We start from the raw sequence: 24,825 nt of genomic DNA, 5'->3' as shown, positions 1-24,825 counted from the left end.
CCACACCATATGATTTGCTTTATACACATGCACACATTTACATTTGCCAATATAATCTATAATACATACTGAATAAACTACCATCTGTATCTTTCTATTCTAATCTTGGTCAACATCTGCATAGCACTTCTGATAGAATTACATGACATTTATGAGCTTAAAATAAATATAATAAAGTTTTAAGACTTTCATTTTTATTCAAGGAACATTCATTCCCTGATTCTAAAATACTTAAAATACTATTTTCCTACTAGTAAATCATAGAACAAAAATTGTTTCGTCCCTGCAAATCAGAACCTTTTTCAATTTATGACTATTTGGAATAAGAACAAATGTTTAAGAAGGCATGGCTTTTAAGTAGGAGGAAATAAGGAGAAAGTGTTATGTTAATAAGTTAACATTGTATGTTCATAGTTCTCCCAATCTGTAGAAACAGGAAGACTAAAATTCAGTGATTTGGGTGTCTCAGAGTGAAAGACCAATAGGATTTTTAAGTTTGATAACTGGAGGAGAAAAGAAAACACTTTTGAAACTAAAGCCTTGGTTTATCCAGGGATAGGCATGAATTTCTTCTTTTTCTGTCTTTAACCTAAAAGTATGTTCATAAAGTTAGGCCTCACCAGAAACACTATGGATGCTTTGTAAGGACTATAGTATTATATAGCTTATATTTCATAGCTCCGACTTTCTTTTAGCACTAGAAAGCTCACATCCATGGTGAATAAATAAATTTATTTGGTTATTTCAGAATAGCATTAGGTGAAAAGGCCTAAAATAGAGAGCACTCATGATACATTTGTAGTTCTGGATGACTAGGCCATAGAGGGAAAGCTGAGAATGGCAGAAGTCAGGCTGAAGAGAGAATCAATGGGCCAGTCGTGAGAATCTTTAAATGTCATAGGAAGGAATTTTTATTTTATTCTGGGAACAAGGATAACCCTTAAGGCCTTTGAGCAGGGAGTGATATAATCAGATTTGTGTTTTAGAAATCTCTTATACTAAGAAAATGGACAGTGAGGATCTATTAGTAAAAGTAATATTTCGGCAATCTAAGAGGAGAGTCAGTGGCCTGAACTAAGGAATAGTGAAGATGGGATGAACGGAAGTAGTTGGCATCAAGAGTAGAATGTGTAGAACAGCATAGTTGGTTAGAATCAATCTCATTTTCCCTAGAAATTTCCAATATAAAGTCCAAAAAATAAACATGTTACGGATATTTGTGTATATGTAAACCTTTGTTTATAGAAAAAACCTAAAAGGATATATATGTTCAAATGTTACAAAGTGACTTATCTGTAGCAGTAATCATATGTATATATTTCCCTCTGCTTTCTAGTTTTTCTGCAGTGGACAGGCATTTCTCTTGAAATTATTTTTAAAGGGCAGTTATACAATACAGATATAAAAACCTACTATCATAAAATTTTGATAGTGTTGTAAATTAAGTTTCCCAAGCTAAATTTTCTTTCTTTTTTTTTTTTTAATTTTTATTTATTCATGATAGTCACAGAGAGAGAGAGAGAGGGGCAGAGACACAGGCAGAGGGAGAAGCAGGCTCCATGCACCGGGAGCGCAACGTGGGATTCGATCCTGGGTCTCCAGGATCACGCCCTGGGCCAAAGGCAGGCGCCAAACCGCTGCGCCACCCAGGGATCCCCCCAAGCTAAATTTTCTAACCTACCTGGTACCATAACTACAAACATACACACACACTTGATCTCAGTTCCACAATGAGTTAAAGACAAGTTCAACAATTATTGGGCAATGAAAAATTTATTCAGATGAAGCAAATGATTTTTTCCTTAAGTTCCAGTACATGACCTATTTTATATAGGCATATTATTTTTCAGAGAGTAGTTAGCTTACTCCAGCATACTATAATTGTCTCCACTAATGATTAAAATCTCTGATAGTTATTATGGGAAAACTATAAACACCTGTATCTCTATAATAAGAACATACTAACACAACTGAAATAAACAAACAGGGTTATGGGTTTTGAGATTTAGAATTAATTTTATAATTCTTATATATGTTTTACTGAGAATTAGAGCTAGCAAAAGTTAAAAATATTCATTTAACAGTCATAAAAATTAAACTATGTAAATATTCAGGTTTTGAGAATGTTTATTACTGAATCATCTGTTATCTTTTTTGTACCTAAACCAAGCTGCAAATATTGGTTTCTATTGATTTTAACAATGAATATCTCTAATGAAAGTACTTTGAAAATAAAAGCTCTTATTAGTCTATAATGTTACTTTAATCTGTTCAAGTCAAGAAAGTACATTTATAAGTATGTATTATCTCAGGAATTAAGCTGTGTCCTATTTTCACCCTCAGAGAGAGACTAGTATACTCTCCATCATCAGTAGCATCAGGACAATTGTCTTAATTAATTTGCCAAGACATTCTATGAAGTTATTAAGTGGTTATTATTACCTTTTTATAAATGAAAGACTTCCCAAAAAAATAAATAAATAAATAAATAAATAAATGAAAGACTTAGGGACAGAATATGTTAGGCAATTTTCAAGGAGACAAATAATAAACCATTGGAAAAGCTTAATTATTTCCTAGGCCAATGGAATTCACAATCTTTCTAGTTGCTCTATGAATCATTGAAACAAGTGTATTGTTATTATACTGCTGTCAGACATGACAGAAATTTTGCGAAGAGCATACATCCTCAAAACTTTTTAGATCTCTATATGTGTTTCATTTGCTTTTTAATATTTTCTCTAATGGATATATTTCTTTTTTTTTTGATATATTTCTTTCTTGCTTGGCGAAGTTCAATAATTTAAGGATAATCTTTATAAATGTTCAAAATTAATTTATTTACATGGTTTAAGTAATATAGTAATGCTAATTATGCTTTCTCTGGCTTTTGTTCTGTTATTATCTGAGACCATATTATAGTTTTTTTATACTGTGTCCTGCACTGGGTACCAGATCCAAGGAAAGCCAGTAAATAACTTAATAATATCCAGAGAGGTCCCAGCTTTAGTTGAAAATAGAAGATACCTTGTAAGTGGAACTGTTGTAAAGCACACAGTTATTATAAAGCTCCATAATTATAAAGGGGCATTTTCTCTCCTTTCTTTAACCTCTCTTAGGTGTTAGTAATGATTAAAAGCAGAAGTGTTTCCCTCAATAAGGAAAAAAAACACTACTTATTTTTACAGTTTGTCAAACAAAAGAAAAAGTTCCCCTGGGATAAAAATATGTCCACACAGGGCCAGTCATGTAAAATTTTCAAGACTCATAGGGACTTGAACCCTTTTTCTTAGTTTTTGGATGAAATTAATCATAGTAGTTTATCAACAGTTCTGGATGTCTTTGTATTCTTCTTTATTATATATAATATTAAAAAACTCTTGTCAGTTTTGGTTTATTACATCAGTGGATGATCCTGTGGAAAATGGGACTTGTTTAGAAAATGCACTGAAAGCAGATATTTTCCCAGCCTTAAATAATTTATTTTCTTCTTCCAATCTCTTATAGAACATACTATCAATTGTGTTTGCTGAACATTTAATGTGTATGACTTTCAGTTGCTTTTTATCTTTTTGTTTATCCCTAAATTACAAGTTTCTTTTTGTTTTTGTTTTTTTTAAAGATTTTATTTATCTATTCATGAGAGATAGAGAGAGAGGCAGAGACATAGGCAGAGGGAGAAGCAGGCTCCCTGCAAGGAGCCCGATGTGGGGAGGGACTTGATCCAGAATTCCAGGATCACCCCCTTATCTGGAGGCAGATGCTCAATCACTGAACCACCCAGGCATCCCAAATTACAAGTTTCTAAAAGACAGACATTCACTCCTTGACTTGTGATGTTTCTAGGGCATCTGTCTTACATGGAGTTAATTTTTTTTTATAAATTTCTTTTTTATTGGTGTTCAATTTGCCAACATATAGAACAACACCCAGTGCTCATCCCATCAAGTGCCCCCCTCAGTGCCCGTCACCCATTCACCCCACCCTCCTCCCCTTCCACCACCCCTAGTTCATTTCCCAGAGTTAGGAGTCTTTATGTTCTGTCTCCCTTTCTGATATTTCCTACCCATTTCTTCTCCCTTCCCTTCTATTCCCTTTCACTATTATTTATATTCCCCAGATGAATGAGAACATATAATGTTTGTCCTTCTTTGATTGACTCATTTCACTCAGCATAATACCCTCCAGTTCCATCCACGTTGAAGCAAATGGTGGGTATTTGTCATTTCTAATGGCTGAGTAATATTCCATTGTATACATAAACCACATCTTCTTTATACATTCATCTTTCAATGGACACTGAGGCTCCTTCCACAGTATGGCTATTGTGGACATTGCTGCTAGAAACATTGGGGTGCAGGTGTCCCGGCGTTTCATTGCATCTGTATCTTTGGGATAAATCCCCAGCAGTGCAATTGCTGGGTCATGGGGCAGATCTATTTTTAACTCTTTGAGGAACCTCTACACAGCTTTCCAGAGTGGCTGCACCAGTTCACATTCCCACCAACAGTGCAAGAGGGTTCCCCTTTCCATGGAATTAAGCTTTAACAAATCATTAATAAATTATTATTTTGAAAATTTATCTTAGCTATTTTACAGTTTGAAGAATAATTTTATCTAGCTACACTGACAGAGCCTGCATATATATCCCAACTCTCTTTTACTCAGTGCTAGTTCTTTAATTAAACTGAAGCTGGGGATAGTCCATGAAGAGGACCGTAGAGCGAGCCTGCAATAGACACAAGACCCTTGAAAGTGGCTGCAGTTTCTTCATTTAATCTTGTGAATGACAAAGGAGTTCTTTAAATAAAGCTCATTAGTGACAAACTGAACAGTTGATGATATTGCACATATAATAATAACAGCAAATGGTGCACTTTCAATTTGTTAGTATGCTAAGCACTTTATATTACCTCCTTCTTTTACTAGAGAGGAATCTGAAGCTCTAGAGTTTAAAACTTCCACAAAATAATTGTTAGCAGTGGATAGATTAATATTGTGTGAATTCAAAGCCAATGATTTTAACAACGTCCAAACAATTAAAATAACACAAAATGAGAAACATTAGTACCATTTCTTGAGAGTTCACTGAGGCAGACATTATCTCACTTAATCTCCCCAACAATTCTCTCCCAAATATTTTCTTTTTAATAGATGAGGAAATTGATCCCCAGTGAGATATATCCATTTGGTATACTGGTTTTAAAAATAATACAGCTCATTTAAGAGTAGCATTGTAATAAATGACGACAGAACTACTAAATTGGCAATCATTTAATATCAAGTATATTTTATACAGTATTTCTTCATCCTTGGACTTTTTTTTGCTTTTTGGAGGTTGTATATGGATTACACTTAATGTTTATAGCAGTGCTTTGGAATAGTTTAGAACGGTCCCAGCCTGGAAATGTCTGAAATGTTTGTATAGGAGTAATGCAATTTTAGTATCTAGAATCGCGCTAACATATATGATAAATGTCAGTAGAAAAACATATATTTGCTGTCTTTTTTTTTACATTTTATAAAAGAAAGCATTTCTGTTATGTTAGAAAATAACCAGGATTTCTGTTTTGAAAAAGAAATCACATGTAAGTTACTCTAAGTTGTAGCTTTATATGTTTTATAATACATTAATTGTTCTAGCAGCATTCAGAAACCCTAGTGTTTATGAGTATGACTTGCTGTAGATTCCCATGGCCCCTTACAGCCCCAGGTCCTTGAAACAAACAAACAAGGCTTTACATAATAAAAATTGAAATAAAATTTAAAATATGACCTATAACATGAGGTGTGAACTTGCTTAAACTGTGGTTGCTTCCTGCTAGTGCACGAATTTTCAGGATGTCATTGCTAACTGTATAAGCACTTTGGGAGTCTAGTAAGAAATAATTTTAGAGCAAATCAATGCTGTGTTAAAAAGGAAAAGGAAAAAGGAAAAAAAATACTCTTTATTCAATTTTAGAAGCAGGAAATGTTAGACCTTAAAGAAACCTTAAAGATGATCTTAGCCCACCTCCCAAATAGGGAAGTGCAATCAGCTTTCTCATGTAGGTGAAAGTCACCAATCATAAACCAGGGATAATAAGCTAAGACCAAAAAAAAAAAAAAAGCTAGGACAGAATTTTCTAACTGAGCCCTTTTCTCTCCATAATACCCCAGTAATTGCTCATCCTGTCTTTAGTATAAGTCAAGAAATTAGCGGTCCAATGCCAGCTAGAGGCAGAACAGTAATATCAGGACAATGAGAGAGTTTTATTAGCAGTAAGTAAAGGCATCCCTACTCTCAACTCTCCTCACTCTGTGGATTTGACTATTATAGAAGCAGGAGAGCCCCAATACTAAAAATGTGTAGAGTGGAGGTCCTAAGAAATTTGCTAGTGGATAGAGGCCATAGGAAAGTGGAAGTGGGATTACAAAGTAAAAACCGGAAGTGATTGAGTGTTCACTGCAACATCAGAGGAACCCTTTAAAACTCATTTGGAAAGCACAAACTATGGCTCCTCCACCCAAGCAGAAATTACTAGATGAGTCAACTAAAAGATACAACAGAATAAAATAAGCAAAACCAGTGGCACAGATAGAATGTGAATTAAAAATAACTATAATAGATATCCTCAGAAAAGAAAAGGAAAGAGATTGGATTCATAAAGAGAACAAATAGTTATAATGGATAGATGTATTAGGTTTGAAAAAGTACCACTAAACACTAAAAATCTTAAAAAAAAAAACACTAAAACTAGATGAGTTAAATAAAAGAATGGATGCAGTCAAAAAATTAGTTTATAATATGGAAAATCAAGTCCAGCAATTCTTTTAGAAACATCAGGAAAAGGTAGTAAGATGAAAAGAAAAGAATGTAAGAAAAGTCAAGAAATAGGAATCACAGAAATAGACATGTCATCAGAAGAGACAAGAAGTAAATTGAGGGGAGGAGATATTAAGTCAGTTAATAACTAATAAGAATTTTTTAGAACTAAAGAAAGATACAGCAATTAAGCTTTGAAGAGTTCAGAGAGAGCTGAAGAGTATAATAGGAAGAAAACCTGCATCTAGATCTATTCTATTCAAATATTAGAACATCAGAGCTTAGGAAAAAAACTCTAAAAGCTTTCACATTTAAGGAAAAACAGATAACCTATATAGAGAAGCATGTATCAGACTTAGATTTCTCAGCAATAACAGATTCAAGGGGAAACTGAGATGACATCTTGAAAATCTTGAAGGAAAACAACTGTGAACCTAAAATTATATGCAGCTTAACTGTCAATTAAATGTGAAGGACATGGAAGGATGTTTTCTGATAGACAAGATCTCAGAAAACCTACTATACAAAGACCCTTGCTGAAAGCTCTCAGAACATATACTCTGATGAGAAGAGAAGTATATTCAGGAGCAAGTAGTGAGGTATATAGATAGTAATAGAGAATACAGAATCCAAGGATGTGTGTAGTTTTGTAGATAAGCAATGGCCAAAGAAAAACAGAAGAGGAGAAAAAGAAATACTAATGACCAAGTATCTTATCAGTCTCGAATTAAAACTACAGGTAATATTAATCTTTTGAGAATCATGGGGGCAAGAGGAGTAAGGGAGGGGTAGAGTTAGAGACCAGAGGAGGTGAAACTGTGATAAGGTTCTTTAGACAGAGTATACAAACATTAGTTAACTTGAAACATTTACAGTGAAAAATAAACACAATTAGGGAATTCAAAATTAATCTCTTTGCTTAGTAATAGACATCATAGATAACATGAACAGATTGTGATAAATTAGAAAAAGTTCTAATATCAAATAAAATAACATTGATTTCCAGATGACATATCATCTGCCATGTTTGAGAACCATTGTGTTAGTAAAACCAGGGCTCTAGTTTTTTTTCCTTGAGACTTCAAGGGGTGGGCACCAAATCACCACAATTTTTACCTCATCATTACATCCCAAGTCAAGTACACAGTGTTTGAATTAGTTGCAGTTGCTAGGGACATATACTGAAGGACTGCTAAGACAGTTTTATTATGTTGCCATGTTATTGTTTGTAGAACCTTGAGTAAATCTCTCATGAGCTCAGATTTGCGGTTCAAGACCCTTCTGTATCTTGCACCATTTTTCCTTCCTCCCAGCTGGAAGCTCCAAGATACATGCATTTTGTGAAATCCTTGATCTTGTTTTATTAATACAACATATTTGTGTTACAGTTTTGCCCCTCAGTTATCTTGACTCTAATAATTAAATGCTATATAGAAATCTTGCAGAAGTTAGATTCTTTAATTTCTTTAAACCAAAACACTCTGTATGTAGGGTTTCATGGAATACATAGGAATGATAGTTTAGAAAAAATCAATTTCTAGATCTCTGATTCCTAAAGCTGATCTGAGAGTCCATTTGTGATGAGAGTGGAGATTTCCCCTTTGCGCATTATTCTTTACAAACCTCTGAGACACTAAACAAGAGGACAATGGGAAATAGAAGTTATAGATTTGAAAGAGTGGATGATTCTGAAGCACCAATTTTCTACCCATGGTCTGGAGATCATAATAATTAATTACTATTTGCTTTTTTCACTCATTTTCTCAGGAGTTAAAGTGAGAAAGGACTTTCCATTGTCATTTGTCATCTTTTCTGTTATGTAACTTAAATTTCAAAGAACCGAGGGATGTTACTGTAACAGACTTTCTTCTATTCATACGTGCTTATTTACATGAACAAGTTCTCTGTACTTTATTATATTAAAAAAAATTGAAAATGAATTAAATACTAGCAATGAGTAATAATCCCCCATGTTTACAGAACTTATCAGGAAAGAGGAGACTAATGAGATAATTCCATCTGCCTTATTAAGAAATGAACCTCCAATAAACTTTAACTTTTTATGCATAACATTTCCTCTAAATATTTAAATATATATAATTTTACATAAATAATTGTAATGCTAATTCAATCCAGAAGAAATTTAATGCTTAGAGTCTTATATTCATGTGACTTTTTTTAAAGCAATGTGTGTACATAATTTTATTTCTGAGAATTATTACAAGATGATCAGTGAAAAAATGAAATTCTCTTGGTAGTGCAATGGAATACAAATTTAAGGAGAAAAAAGCAAGGCAAAGTTTCTCAAAGCTAGTTTTTAAATGAATGTGAGTATTAAATCACTGTGGTTTAAAATCTACTCAATACATTGGAAAGAATTGATGTAAAGGACTTATTTTAAAATCTCAATGTTTATAGTACTCTGGAAATTACATCCTTCACAACTATTTAAATATACATGGATACATGTAAGAAGGCAACTATCTCAATTTTCTTTTTTAAGTATACATACAGTTCTTTTTTTAGCATGAGTAAGAGCTATATGTGCACACTGATTGAGACCAGAACTCTACATTTTTGGAAAAAGAGAGGGCAGTAAAGAGAAAGAGAGATGGTTTTAAAATTAAACAATGAAATTTTTCCTGGGAGTGGTGAATCAAAAAACGATTAAGGAAGCAAATCAGCCAGAAAGGTGAAAGGATCAGAATGCAGATATGGCAAAAGATTATGGAGTTAGTCCCTAGCCAGCCCATAGCAACTGCCTTATTATATTTTAATATATGTCATTAAGCTGTATATCTTGATACCTTCAACTTTCTGCCAAAATGAATGACTCTTTTTTTTTTTTTTTTTTTTTTAATGAATGACTCTTATTTCAGTAGTAAGTAGAGTTATGTTAACTGGACAACTGATAGCACCACAGCCTTTCTAACCCAATGTGTATTTTTTAATATGGGATAGGATGATATGGTGGTGTTCCTTTGATTACCAATAAAAAAGAACCCACCTGGCAAAATTTGTGACATGATAAATTGAAGTCCATTAGAACATAAGCATACACACAAATAACTACTGGATTTTGCAGATGGTAATGTGCTTTCATTCCAGTAATGTGGAAGTCCAAACAATATGATTTTTATCAAACCGCAAACACGTGAAAATTTTAACATTCCTAAGCATGATTTTAGGATATATTTTTTTTTTAATGTCTTCTTTGTTTTTAATAAAGATTTATTTATTTGAGAGAGAGAAAGAGCAAGAGTGCCTATGCACAAGCAGGGAGGGAGATGGCGAGAATCTCAAGGAGACTCCCCACTGAACGCAGAGCCCCGTCTAGGGCTTGATCTTATGACACTGAGATCATGTCCTGAGCTGAAACCAAGAGTCGACACTCAATGAACTGGGCCACCCAAGCACCCCTAAAATGCTTTTTTAAAAAGAAACCTTTTAGCTAGAATAATTTTAGTACTACTCATTTAACTGAATTACAAGTAAAATATGAATAAAGAAATATGGCAGCCATTTAAAATACATAATCTGCAACATTTCTTAAGGGGAATGGGGTGTTGGTAGCTGGAATACTTTCTACTCTGTGCTGTGATGGGTGTGTACAGGCACATCTGAAGAGAAGGAAAGCTAGGACTGGATTGGCCACATTGCCCACCCAGACAAAGGAATTGCTGACTTAACAGATAAAATAATAAGTAATAGGGAAACCTGGGATATTTCTATGGCAGTAGTTATAATAGCTAACATTTACTGAACAGGATATGTCAGGCACAGTCTTAAATATTTTATATATATTAAATTATTTCATTGCCACAATAATAACTACATGTATATCTTACTGTTAAAGAAATTTCCCAGATTTTCTTTTGTATTCTTTTATTGTTCAGATATTTATTAGCTATCCTCTTGTCCAAATGGTTGAGTCCAGTCCTAACTTCCTCTTTAAATGGAGGCTTGACTGGCCGAGAATGTCCACAGCGGTTCACCCTTATGTCTGGCTCATCTGGGTCATTCTTCTGGAATACTTTGGAGCTCTTCCGTATAACCTTTCTATAAGCACGGGCTTCTATAGGCATGGCAGCTAGCTTCTAAAATGGAACCATTTCAGCCCAGGAAAGCAAAAGTTGCAGATATCTTGAAGCTATACTGTGTCACTTGACCCAGTTTCCTTTGCCCTTGTTTTGGACAGAGCACCCCCCAGTGCTGGCCAGATTCAGTGCATTCAACCTCTTGAGAGTAATGGGAAAGTTTTTGCAGCCATCTTGAATCCACCATAGATAATATGACAGCTTTCAATGTTATTATCCAGCTCTATTTATGAGAGCCAGCCATCCATTTTACTTGCAATACAAAAATATCTTGCCTATGACCATTTTCTTTTAAGTGTTTACACTGTTTTGTCCTGGAAGGATGGAAAGAAGGGGGAACTGAGGGTGCTTGTGCAGAGTTTGCCCTAGGCCTGACTCTTTACTCAGCCTCAGCATTCAAATAAACTACCAAAGAGTATGAGGCAGAAAAGAATTTAAGATATTTATCCCAGTACTTCCCAGAGTGCAGAAATTTCTATTTTATGGGGTGTCAGAGACAGGAAAGTATTTCTGCTTATAAAATCATTTAGTGTATATGTCTATATCTATATTTTTCATTTATGTATCTATTTCCATTAAGTTTTCTCCATAGAATACCTGTTGATATTTTTCAAAGTCAAAAAGAACTGCAAAGGTAAACAAAAACACCAAAAAGGCTAAGAAAGAAAACAGAAGTCTTCTGCACTTTCCTCCTCATTCTCAAATTTCTACTCCCCAAGGTGAACCACTTTCTACTTACTCAGTTAGGTACCTCCCCAACCCCCACTTAACTTTTAAAATACCATGTTTCTGCATTTATTTCTTGAAAAAAGAACCAAATGAAACATATAAATCTGAGAAATACAAAATCTGAAATGAAGCATTCACTGGGTAAGTTTAACAACAGATGAGACACTACAAAAGAAAAATCAGCATACATAACAACATACTGGCAAATGAACTCATTCCATCTGAAGCACAGAGGGGGGGAAACGGCAAAAAAACAAAAACAAAACAAAACCACACACAAAAGCAAAGAGCCTCCACAACTTGTGGAGCATAGTATCAGATACACTAATAGATGAAAGCGAATTCCTGGTGGTGGAATGGAAAAAGGATCAGAGACCATGTATTTGAAGGAAGAAAATGCCCCAGATTTATTCAGATCTGATGAAAATATCAACCCAACAGAAAAAAGTAGCTTCTATTAGGATAAGCAGGCACAAGGAAATTCAAGCAAGATAAGCACAAGCAAACCACATCAGGGTGTATTATAGTAAAATTACTGAAAACCCATTATAAAAAGAAAACCTTAAAAGCAAACAGGGCAGGCAGGAAAAGCCATGTGAAAAAAAAAGCCTGTGAAACAGGTAGGAATGATCAAAAACTGTGTAAGCCAAGAGACAGTAAAGTGATATCTATACAACACTGAAAGAAAAACTGTCAATATAGAAGGAGCAAAACCTATTCAACTTCATGAAATGTGGTCTTGTAAAAGGAGTCACAGAGAGTGATGCTAGGAGGGATCTTTGAGCTTATTAGCCTGTAGCATGAGAGCGGGACTAAGAAGGGATTAGAGGGACCGCCCCATAAACACACACATGCACTGTAGGTCTGTCAGATACACCTGGAAGCCTTGTCGTAGGCACACTCACACACCCCTCACCCTTACCTCTCACTGTAATGAGAGTAGGGAGCCTGTGAATAATGAGACTGAGTAGGATCATCTCTGGTATGTTGAGGCAGAAGAAAGGGTAAAAACCACTGACAGTCCAAATCCTCACTTTACACATATGATCATTCAAGCTTTGGGAAGATAAAATGACTAGTCCCAAATCACTTCTGGCAGAGAAAATAGTAAACTTGCATCTCAGATCAGGTTGTTCTCTTTCTTTGGGCATTTAAAAGTTCAGTAATCCCCTTAGAATTAGTCTATGACAGTGTATTTGCAATAAAAGGTGGGTATCAGGAATTTCAGACTGAAGGTTGTGTAGGTTGAGGGTGGATACTTATAGTTTTTGTATCGATGCAATTTTATATAAACTCAGTATAAAGACTAGGGCGTATTAAGTTATTAATTTATTGAGGCATAACAATAGCGGAGATGAATAAAACATCTTTTCAGTATTTCATCTCTCTCTTTGACAAGTAAAGTTCCGGATGTGGTAATACCTATTATGAAGTGGCTCCCCAAAGATGTTCAAGTTAAGAAAAACAGAGTACACAGGCAGTATATAAACATGCTTATTGTTGCATCATGTCAGTGGAGGAAAATACAGAAGGAACATTTGAGCGCAATAAATCTCTCCTAAAGAGAGCATTACTTGCTACAACCTGTCTGCAGCAATCAGAGGAAGGAAGTTAGCAAGAAAGGGAAAGAATGCCAGGTTGCAGGTGCCAAAATGTCTCATCACTTGTAACTGAAAGGAGAGAGCAGATTCCTTTAACTCAAAACAATGTTCAAATTCAGCTGCTAGAATTACAGTCGTGTCCTAGATTTTAAAATCTGTTTCCCCCTTTTTTTTTCCACCAATAAAGGTGATCTTTATCAAAATACCAATACTGAAAACCACAGAAATTAAGTGTTTGAGAGGAACTAAAATCATGTCTAACTCTTTTATTTTCAGCTAAGGTAATGTGGATCAGAGAACATTATTTAATTCCTTATCCAGTGTTGTGTCCATTACATTCTGCTATGAAGAATAATTCTAACCAAATCACTTAAGTTCCAGGTAAATCATGCCCCACCAAAGGTGTGTATCTTTTGTTATTTAATTATAACTATTAAGTGGTTCTGAGGAACTAATTCAGAAGGACCTACAGATAATATTATTCAGGATTTTTTTTGTAAAGGTTTCAACAAGTTTTTTTTTTGTATATATTTTTTTATTGGAGTTCAATATGCCAACATATAGCATAACACCCAGTGCTCATCCCGTCAACTGCCCCCCTCAGTGCCCCTCACCCAGTCATCCCAACTCCCCCACCCACCTCCCTTTCCACCATCCCTTGTTCATTTCCCAGAGTTAGGTGGACAGGTTCTTAATCTGATAATCTGATTCATTTGGGAGCTACCAAAGGTTGCTTTTAGAAGTCTGAAAACAATAACAAAAAGATGTCTGTTTCAACTATATTTTTTTAAAAGTCTCATTTTACACTCAATTAGTTTTGATAAAACAGGTATGATTCTGTGGGGGAGGATTTTGGATACATAGGAGCCAAGTTAGATGGAATTCATAAAAGTGTTAAGCCACTGATTTTAAGGTCCACTATTACTTTGTAGTAGACTACTAAGAAAATGTAGCCAGTTAAGCTGTGATGTGCATTGACTGCAAAACACATACTGATTTCTGTGGTGTTAAAGAATGAAGGGAAAAAAAAAAAAAGAAAAGAAATGCACTTCTTAGAATTATTGAAATATTGGAGGCACAGTAAGGAAAAGTAAGACTCTTTCTGGAGGATAGGAAGCAAAATGGAGACAGGAATGCAGAGTAGAGCATGGGCCGGGGAGTAGAGGTGCCTTGCTGAAGCTCACTCCCCTGGGGAACTGTAGAAGGCCTTGGCTCATCGGGGGAGGAGGGTGAAGAGAGGATCTTGCCCAGACCAGAGCCCTCAATCTTGAGCCTCAGCCTCCTGGTTCTGTTCAGTCATGAACAGAGGAATATATCAGAAGTCGAGTCTTAACAGTTTAAATGGGAGAGCAACTCTCACAATTTTGAGACTCTCCTAGGATTTAGAAGACAAGTTAAAGTATTGAATGCTAGCCTAAAGCATTTAACTCTCATTTTTTAGTCTTTAATGAGCCTCCTAAAAAGAGCAAAATAAAGTTAAACAAATGTTTAACTAGATGAATCTAACTAACAAGGGTGTGAATAACTATAATCTGCCAAATATCTTTTCCTCGTTTTTTTTTATCCTCACAGCAGGTACTCCCTCTGGAAAATGAGCAGTAGTGTTCCAGAGTGTGATGACTAGCCTTTTTCTCTTTCTATTTTACCAAGTTGTGCTACTTTTGAGAAAAATCCATGTTCTACGCATGATATTAAGAAAGCTAGTAGTTATTTACATGATATTTTAATCCACCATCACCAGTAAACTCAGTTCTAAAACACAACATTCAGTTACATCCTTAAAAAAAATGATTCACTTTGGGTGGAGTACAGACTTGCCCGTAGTCATCAGTTTTACTGCAGGCGAAATAAAGACACACCTCTTCCTGAAAACACAGACAACACAAATTACTGTGGCCAGCTTCTTGCATTATCACCTTTACATCAGCTCATCCCTAACTGCTAATCACCTAATACTACTAATGTAAACACTGCCCTTTCCAAGCACCTGGCTTCCTTTGGTAGTATTCTGTGATATCCTCTCATTATGCAGTATCTTCTGTAATATTTCTTATTCCTACAAATTCTCTAATCTCTGAGAATAGATTTCATCACCTCCATCATATCACTGTGAACAATAATTTGCTGAGCTATTTGTTTGCTAAATTCCTACCCGTCGTTTAAGGATCAGGTCTCCTAACCACTCAAGCAGAGATTTGGGCTGCTTCTGTGCATGAAAGAGTGTTTGTTTGTTTGTTTGTTTGTTTTAAATACTTCAGCTCTCATTGTATTGCATGCTCATCAAAGGTAAGGACCACATTTCTTCAGATTCATATCCCAAAAACTTAGCAAAATGTCTGGTATATATCAGATGAATACTAAATATTTGTTGAAACAATTGATCAGATGGAGATTTATATCATATGCCAACGACAAAGTTTGTATTTACCACACACAGTATTAACTTAGTAGGATATATTCTCTAGCTTCAATATTAGAGCCTAATAGAATATTTAAGACACAACTAAATTGAAGACAAGAAGCAAGAAATAGTCTTCTAAAAAGAGGGTCAAGAACATCCAGATAGGACAGACTGCTCTCAGCAGGGATGACTAAGAGATAAGAATTAAGTCTTAGGGAAAAGGATGATATTTCAGGACACAGAAGAGAGGATTGGTAGGCATTCCATATGGAACTAACACTAGGCAAGGGACAAAGACATGAAAGCAAGAGATATATTTGGAGAATTGTCAATATTCTAATTGCATGGTTCAGAATTATAAATAGATCAGGGGGCACCTGGGTGGCTCTGTCAGTTAAGCATCCAACGTTGATTTCTGCTCGGTCATGATCTCAGGTTTGTGACATCAAGCTCAGCATGCTTAAGAGCCTGCTTAAGAGTCTCTCTCTCCCTCTATCCTTCCCTTACCCCTTAAAAATAAATAAGTAAACGAATAGATAAAATATATCAGTGGCTGATAAAGCTGAGCAAGTAAGTTAAAATCAGCACCTAGGAGGAGTTCAGACTTTAGTGTAAGCAACTGAGATACATAATTTCTGAGTAGAAGAAAGATATATAATGAGGTTTTAGGAAGATTAATCAGTGTTCAGACTGCATTAGAAGAGGCAGAAACTAAAGGCGAGGGTGAAGGGTTATAGTGTTTCTTTAGGAAAGGAATTTAAGACAAGAAGCTAAACTAAAAACAAGAGAAGGATGTATATGAGTGACATTGCTAATGTAAAAAGAAAAAAAGGTCTCACTGTATTGCATGTTGGTTGGTGTACATTTAAATTATCACATTTTAAGAGAAACCCAGACAAGCCAGAGTAAATTCAAAGGAGAGTAACCGGGATTTGGGTGGGAAGGAGGGGCAAGGGTCTACAGACTGAATCCCTGATTAATGAGGAAGTTGAGCCAAAGATTCTGAAGGAGAGTGTGAGAGGGAGCTTCAGTTTTTTCAGAGGGCTGTCTTCTAGAAGAGACAACAGCATCCTTACTCTTACTCCAGAGGGGCAAGATACTTGACTTGCATCAGTTACAGGAAGAGTAACTGATGTATTTTGAGAAGTTTAATTTATGATAAAGATTTGTAAACCTGAACACTATCTTCAAATACATGAAAAATCTGCCACATGGAAATGGTACTTGTAAACAGATTCGGTTAACTCCATATATCAGAACCATTTGTAAGTTGTGGATAAGCAGCTTTTCTCTTCATCATAGGAACTATTAATTATAGCAGACCACCCATCAGAAATATTATTAAAAATGTGGGTATGTTAGAAGTGGATATTGATGGTGTCAGTTTTAAAAGGACAGATTAATAGTGTCCATTGGATTTATTTTATCAGTATCTATATTAGAGGGTAAAGAAAGAAGAATCTTAGAACTTACATCAATACTTTTTACTTAAAAAAAGTAAAATTAAATTAAAAAATAAAAATACTTTTTACATCCAGTTTGTGGATGTTTCACAATTTGTTTATTCATGAGAGATAGAGAAGCAGAGGCATAGGCAGAGGGAGGATAAGGCTCCCTGCAGGGGTCTGGATGCAGAACTCAATCTCAGGATCCCAGGATCATGACCTGAGTCAAAGGCAGATGCTCAACAACTGAGCTACCCATGCGTCCCGGTATTTCAGAATTTATCGTTCTCAGATAAACAGAAAATACAAAGAAACATATAAGGAAGTTCATGGGTACATATACCCATGTATAAATAACAATATTTCTTTTTTTTAAATGCATAACAAATAAGAAGGTATGGCATAGTATGAAGGGGGATGGGTTGACATCAAGCACACCTGAATTTGAAGCCAGCTCTGCCACTTAGCTCTTTTAACTTGGCCTCTCGAGGCCTCTCTAGGTCATAGTTTAATCACCTGTAAAACAGGGATATAATTACTCTCTTCCAGGCTTTTTTTTTTCTTCCAGGCTTTTAATACAGATTAATAATAATACTTATTCAGTACACAGAAAAGAACCTAGAACATTTTGGTATTAAAAATTGGCAGCTAGGGGCAGCCTAGGTGGCTCAGAGGTTTAGCACCACCTTCATCCCAGGGCATGATCCTGGAGATCCTGGATTGAGTCCCATGTCGGGCTCCCTACATGGAGCCTGCTTCTCCCTCTGCCTGTGTCTCTGCCTCTCTCTCTCTCTCTCTCTCTTTCTCTCCCTGTGTCTCTCATGAATAAATAAATAAAAATCTTAAAAAAAATAAAAACTGGCAACTATTAAAATTATTATTTGAAAAGGTTTTATTTTTAAAAAAACATTTTATTTCTTTGAGATAGAGAAAGCGAGCATAAGAAAGAGAGCTTGAGTGGGGGGCTGGGGGGAAGGGCAGAAGCAGACTCCCTGATAAGCAGGGAGCCTAATGCAGAGCTCAATCCTAGGACCCTGGGATCATAACCTGAGCTAAAGGCAAACACTTAACCAACTGAGCCACCCAGGTGCCACAGAAAAGGTTTTCGATAAGCATACTCTGTAGACACAAAGTAGTTAAGTGGAAAGAACATAGGCTTTGGAATCAGACTGGCCTGACTTTGAAGCTTAGCTCAGTCACTTGTTAGCACCAAATCCACGTTTAAACAATATGACTCAGATTCTTTATCTTTAAAATGGGAACAATACTTACCTACTCCATAGGTTCAGAATATCAAATGAGGTCATGTTTATTATTTCTGTATTTAGCAGAGTCTGGTACGTAGTAAAACCTCATTGTTCATTTCCTTTCATTTCTTCAAATGTATATAGAGGTAGTACCCCACTCATGACCTGTTAACATGTATTTTGTAGACTTAGATGGACTGGAAGTCCTGGCTGGGCTTCACAGTCCCCGAGGAAAGGGAGAGCTGTTCCTGTTTGCCAATGCCAACTCCTGGAACTGATTCATCTAATGGACTGCCCTCTATTATGCAACCCTTGAAAGGAAATGTCTGAGTTTTAATAGAGGAAGAGAGGATAGAGACTCATATCTTGTTTTATACGAAAGTAAAGAGTTTAAGTTACTGGGTGTTCAGGCACACTTATTATAATTCCTCCTTTCTAAACCTTATCCAGTACTTCCAAAGTCTACTGTTTCCAGAAGAGTAATCAGAGGAGAAAGTTGAAGTTTGACACTTATACCCACTTTCTTATCCTCTTATTTTCAGCCAAATATTATAGTCCATTCATAATGACTGTTCTAATTGGGTTTGTTTCCTTATGATTGAAATAACTTTCTTCTTTCTCTGTGCAAATTGACCATAATATTCTTCTTATTTAGAAAACCACTCTCTTTGGGCCCCTATGTAATTCTGAGCCACTTCCAAGAGTCACCCTAAGGTCAGCTCCCTCTGTGTTCTCTAGTGATCTTTCTAGCCCACAGTATTTTTCCCCACCTTGATCTCTTTCAGTCCCAAATCTGACTTCACATTTTGTCACTTGTTTTCTATCTTGAGTTCTTTGCAAATTATTTCATGTGTGTAATTTATCTTTCCCAGTAGAAATTTAAACACTTGAAGGGTAAAACATTACCTTACTGTATTTCTATTATGTACCCCATTGTGCCTAGGGGAAAAAAATGTAGTTTTGTATGGTAAATATTTGATAAAAATTTATTGAGTTGTTTAAAGCTTTTGGATATCTGCTGAGGCCTCTAGGCCAACATTTCATTACTTTGGTTAGTTTATTTGCCTTTGAGAATTTTCTGAGCACTTCTGATTTATTTTCATAATAGGCAACACTTGAGGTATCATGACTAAGAATCACTTAGTATGAAAAAAATATTCTAAGTGTCCTGATTCCTAGTCTAGTTTTCTTTCTCCTTGATATAATACTGAAGCAAATAACAAATGGAACTTCTACTTACTTAATGATTCTGTAATTCTGCGTGTGTTTTTAATGGCAATAAGAATGTGAAGTTTGAAGGTTCTTTTAGTATCTCTGAGAAATCAAAATTTTTCCTTTTCATTCAATCTATGGATGATGACAATTTCTGATAAACATCTCAGATTTTCATCTTTGGTTGACGTTAGGTGAATTTTATTCTGAGAGTCCTATAAAAAAGTACTTTGGGCCATAGAAAAATCTTCTTAGTGTAAAAGTAACAAATTATATGATTCCATTTATATGAAATGTCCAGATAAGGGAAATCTGTGGAGATGAAAATTAGATCAGTAGTTGCTTGGGGCTGGAATTGCAAGATACTTAGGGGATTAACTATAAACAGGCATAAGGCAACTTTTGGGAGCAACAAAAATGTTCCAAAACTAGATTATGGTAATGGTTGCATGATGTAAATTTATTAGAAATCATTGGATTGTAGACTTAAATTTGGTGAATCTTATGATATATAAATTACTTCTCAATAAAGTTGTTAAAAAATAATTTATGAGATTACATGGTTAAATGCTATTTTCTAATAAATTGTCCAGAGTGATAATATTTCCATTAGGAAAGGCAAAGATGTTGATACAAATTATTCCATTAGAAAAACTAATTATTGCTATTCTTCAATCACTGTATCAGTATATATATACTTCTCATATTATTTCTATTAATAAATTTATATTGCACTATTTAGTAGAATTTTCAAAAATAAGACTACTTCTGTGTAAAAAAATACCAGAACGGCCTTTTTATTATTTTACTTTTCTGACCTTTTGATGTCAATGGAATTCAAATGATTTCTCACTGTTTTCTATTCTGAAAATAATTATCACTTGCCTTTTTTAATTGAAGTATTCTACCAGAGTTGACTATACAGTGATTTTTTTTTCCCAAAGGTAATCTTAATTTTTCATATATTTCTAAGATTAAATTTGAGAGCTGTTCGTTCTGGGGGAAAAATATCTAATTTAGTAAGCTATAAACTTTTGACAATGGAAGACTGAACAACTGGCTTAAATATTTAGTAATTTCTGCACACTATTCTATTCCCAAGTATAATAAGTATTTCCCCGTGTCTGATATCTTTTGGCTTCATACTTTTCGCTTCTGTTTCTATCTAGACTTGTGTTCTTTTGTCCAGTTGAGCAGTAGCGCTGATTTTTTCATTTGACAAATATGTATTTTCAGAACAGGAAAACTTGAAACCACAAGAGAATTTAGATATCATCTAGTCCAACTTATTAAGTTGTGGATTTGATATGAGACCCTCAGTGGTTAAGGGACATATTTGAATACATAAAGTCAAATAGTTATCTTAATTTTCAAGATTCAGTATTTACAATAAACCAGCGCAATTTCCTCATCTAGTCAAGAAGAGAGGCTAATATTTTTCAGTTCCTTGAAACTTCCAAATTTCATAAATTTAGTGGTACTATGGCTACACATGTTACTTCTCTTAGCCTTACCTAACTACATTTGCTCATAGTCTAACCCTAATTTCTTTTTTTTTTTTAAGATTTTATTTATATATTCATGAGAGACACAGAGAGAGAGAGACAGAGGCAGAGACACAGGCAGAGGGAGAAGCAGGATCCATGCAGGGAGCCCGATGTGGGACTTGATCCTGGGTCTCCAGAATCAGGCCCTGGGCTGAAGGCAGTGCTAAACCGCTGAGCCACCAGGGCTGCCCCTAACACTAATTTCAAATTACAATATGTGGATGCTATTTATCTTGCTCCTTGCACTTTTTATAAGAAGAAATATACTATAATAGTAAGAGTTTTCAATTCACACTCAACTATATTTGAGTCTAGGTCTGCCATTCATTTACTCTGTGACCTTGAACAAGTTATTTTCCCCTCGGTATGGGGTAAAAAGGCAGAGATAGTAATAGCTTTTTTCCCTATCCTTTTTAGCCTTTCTGTCTTCATAGATTTAACTCTGGGGCTATCTCTTAAATTTGAATTGTTTGATTAGTGAAAGTAACTCAATTTTTTTTCTATACTTTTATTAATCATTTGATTTTCTTCTGAGAAAATTCAAAAATAAATATCCTTTTTGTTTCCTTACTCATTAAGCTATTGAAACCTTGATATTTTTCTTTATAATTTGTTTAAATTCTTTATATAGCTAGGTTATTAATCTTTTCTTGGAGATATTTTCCCAGATGGCTGTTTACTTTGGAATTTCATTTGTAATGTTCACTAATGTGCATAAGTCATCTCTACAGATTCTTCCTTTGTTTTTAAACTTAGAAGATCTTGAGGGTAAGATATTTGGAGATAAGATGTGGCTGCAATTACATTACAAACTATTAAGCTTTATGTTTTTAAAAAATCTAAACTTACGTTCTCTCTTAAGCAGTTCATTAATGAAGAGACAGATAATTTCAGAGGTCCATGAAGAGTCTTCTTAACTGTAAAAACAGATAAAGGGAGAATGAGAAAGCAAATCTCAACTGATTGTTTACATTTTAATTTTTATTTCAATGATACAGTAAATGATGTAATGTCCAACTAAAAATGTTTGCAAGATAGGATTGCTAGTATTGAAAATAATTTATCCAAATAAGGTAATAAGAAGTTACCTTTCAAAACCTAGGGTAGTTTTGCAAAATAAGAATAAAGTTAAATTTTGAAACCTGGTATGTTAATGGTAAACCACAGTCATTAATTCTACTAGCATAAGAGACAGAGTAGTTCCCATTTTCCCATTTTATAAATAAGTGAAGCTTATTTATAAAAAGATAAAGATCATAAAGGATTATTAATTGACTACTTGAAATGGAGGATAATTATACATAGAATATTTGGGGTATGTATTAAAATAGAATTCATTCAAAATGTAATAAGCATTGTGTCATTTTCTAAGTTCCTTTCTATAATTTTAAGGGAGAAAGCCAAAGATTCCTTTTGCATATATAAAAATATATAAATATTATTAATTTATGTCTATGGAAAAGGAAAAAATTGATATTTCCATAATGTGCTCTGTTCTTCATATGAATAGTTGAAGCTAATTGTAGGTGATGGGATTTCATTTTGGCTCTGGTTATCATGTTTAGAGTCTTATCTTGTGACATGATTTGTTTAAGAGAAATGCATGCTTGCAGTTAAGTACATCCATTAGCGGTAAACCTGGTTAAATAGTGCCTGTCCTCAGTTGGTAAACGTCTACTTGGATAATGATAACGCAGTAACAATCTGATGGGTATAACAACTGCAGTATTAAATCTGCCATGGTGAGATAGAAACTCTCTTGTCAGCTTATATCATTTTCAGAGGGTTGCACTTTCAGTGGAGAAGGGAAGAGGACAAAATAATAACTTCTTGTTAGAGTACAGTAAGTGAAAGCTCATATGAACATCTCTTACCTTTCTTGAATGACTCCTTAAAAGGTGACATTTTCATTTTTGCTTTCAATTCTTGCTTATATAATGAAAACAAAGTGAGGAACTCAGAAGTATGGGTTTAATAAATTCTCACTTCTATATTCACATGCTATTTTTTATTTTAATGAGGAAGAAAATTTATATTTAATACTGACTTATACTATGCCTGTATTTTAAATTATTAATCCCCACAATAACCCTGTATGAGCCAGGGAGGATTAGTGACTTTGTCTAAGGTCATATAATCCTGAACAGGTAGAGTCTAGACTAGATCCATGTTTTTTCTGACTGTAAGGCTTAACTCTTTTCCTCTTAAAGAAATAGATATGTATGATATGTGATATGCAATATAAAATAGATACAGAAACAATAACTGCCAGTATAGTGTGGTTTCTGGTTAGTGCCAGATGATTGGAACAGGGAAAGGAGAGAGATTGCTCTAAACTGGAATAAGGAGGAAGAATTATATGAGGACACAACCTGAATTGGGCTATGTACTCTCTCAGTGAATTATCACTAGATGGAGATAGTGATCTCATATGAAATGAAAACTAAGAGATTTTTGGAAGATAATAAGTATGTGTTTGAGGACAAAAGGGAGGATGGTCTCTGGGTTATTTAAGGACGCCATCTTAGTTATTGGTGTCTCAGTTTAAATAGTTCTTAAACGTGTTTGTTGCATTGAAAAATGAGAGGTAAGAGAAGCATAGTTGAGAACATATCGTCTTGCAGTGTTGAAGGTAGTAGAATTAACAGTGCTTTTTTATAAGTTACTAGCCTGATACAGGGGGATGGGGGTTGGGAATGATGAGAAAGAAGAGAGTGAGGGCAAGTCAGCTTTTCCTCTAATATAGAATAATAGGTCTAAAAAACGAGGAATTTTGAGGCCATGAACAACACTGATGAAAGAGTTAACACTTGATACCCTCAATCAACTTTGAAGGATGGGAGACTTCTTTGAAACCTTGAGGCAAATAGAAAGGATTTGGATTAGCCACTGAGGCAAGGGAAAATGGGCTCATAAAAGAATAGCCCAAAAGCAAGCAGCAAAGACCAAGTTGAAATTTTAAGAACTAAGTTTGGATTATGTTCATTCCATGGTGTTTTTCTATTTTCTTCCCAGAAATCAGAGGTACACTGCAGAGCAAACAGTTCTGCTTTAATATTTACCAGCACAAATCTAACATATGTAATCATATCCAGTTTCATACTTTTTTTAGGTCATGTGATTTGGCTACAAATGTATCCCTAGGTCTTTGTGCAGAGTTGAAACAGTATGTAGGCACAAATTTAAAATATTCACCCTAAACAGTTGCTCTCGAGAATGCTTAGAAAAGCTTTTGGTTGCACAGCTTAAGTAACAGAGCTGGAAAAATAATTTGGTAGGGAAAGCTAATGGGTTCATTTTCTCACTTATGATGATTGTAGTATTTTTAGTAGTGATGTAGAGCTCTGTCCTTCCCATCATCTAATTATAATGTGCAAGGACTGATTGCATGTGCTCTTTGACTGCTGTCCTTGGCACTAATAACCCTAAACAAAGCTGCAGGCCCTAATTACCCCCTTTTCCTAATCTGAATTTTTATGTGCTTTTGAACTAAGTCTTCTAGTACTCTAAGAGGGCTTCCCTCGTCATTGGAGAGACATTTACTTCTCCTGAATTCAAGGAACTAGATTTTGAATTATTTTTTGGAGGAGTTTGTTACACTTATAATTTTATAGTAGCACAGATAAATCAGTATGCCTTGGTTTGTTTTTATATACCTAAACTAATATTGTCTGCATATAAGGAGATCATTACAAAAGTTTACTTTAAGATATATTCGTGAGATGTGTGTACATGTTGATA

At 34.8% G+C, this 24,825-nt stretch overlaps 1 protein-coding gene and 1 long non-coding RNA gene across 8 annotated transcripts in view; one reads left to right on the top strand and one right to left on the bottom strand.

Moving 5' to 3' along the window:
* Nucleotides 1-24,825, top strand: part of SPATA5 (spermatogenesis associated 5) — a 351,116-nt gene that overhangs the window by 161,821 nt on the left and 164,470 nt on the right. The window lies entirely within an intron of this gene.
* The window catches only part of LOC112642754 (uncharacterized), a 61,561-nt gene that overhangs the window by 21,665 nt on the left and 15,071 nt on the right, over nt 1-24,825 (bottom strand). The window contains exons 2-4 of one of the 3 annotated variants that reach the window (XR_003125409.3): nt 21,934-22,001; nt 19,566-19,849; nt 17,941-18,636 (exon numbers count right to left, since the gene is read on the bottom strand). This is a non-coding gene — a long non-coding RNA (uncharacterized LOC112642754). Of the gene's footprint in view, nt 1-17,940; nt 18,637-19,324; nt 19,850-21,933; nt 22,002-24,825 lie in introns of those variants that run through there. The other 2 variants (XR_004806925.2, XR_007403977.1) reach the window with 2 other exon arrangements.

Source organism: Canis lupus, chromosome 19 (assembly GCF_003254725.2).
Source record: "Canis lupus dingo isolate Sandy chromosome 19, ASM325472v2, whole genome shotgun sequence".
Classification (NCBI taxonomy): Eukaryota; Metazoa; Chordata; class Mammalia; order Carnivora; family Canidae; genus Canis; species Canis lupus.
Note: the sequence above shows the minus strand (reverse complement) of the source record. Positions and strands in the feature narration are given on the sequence as shown.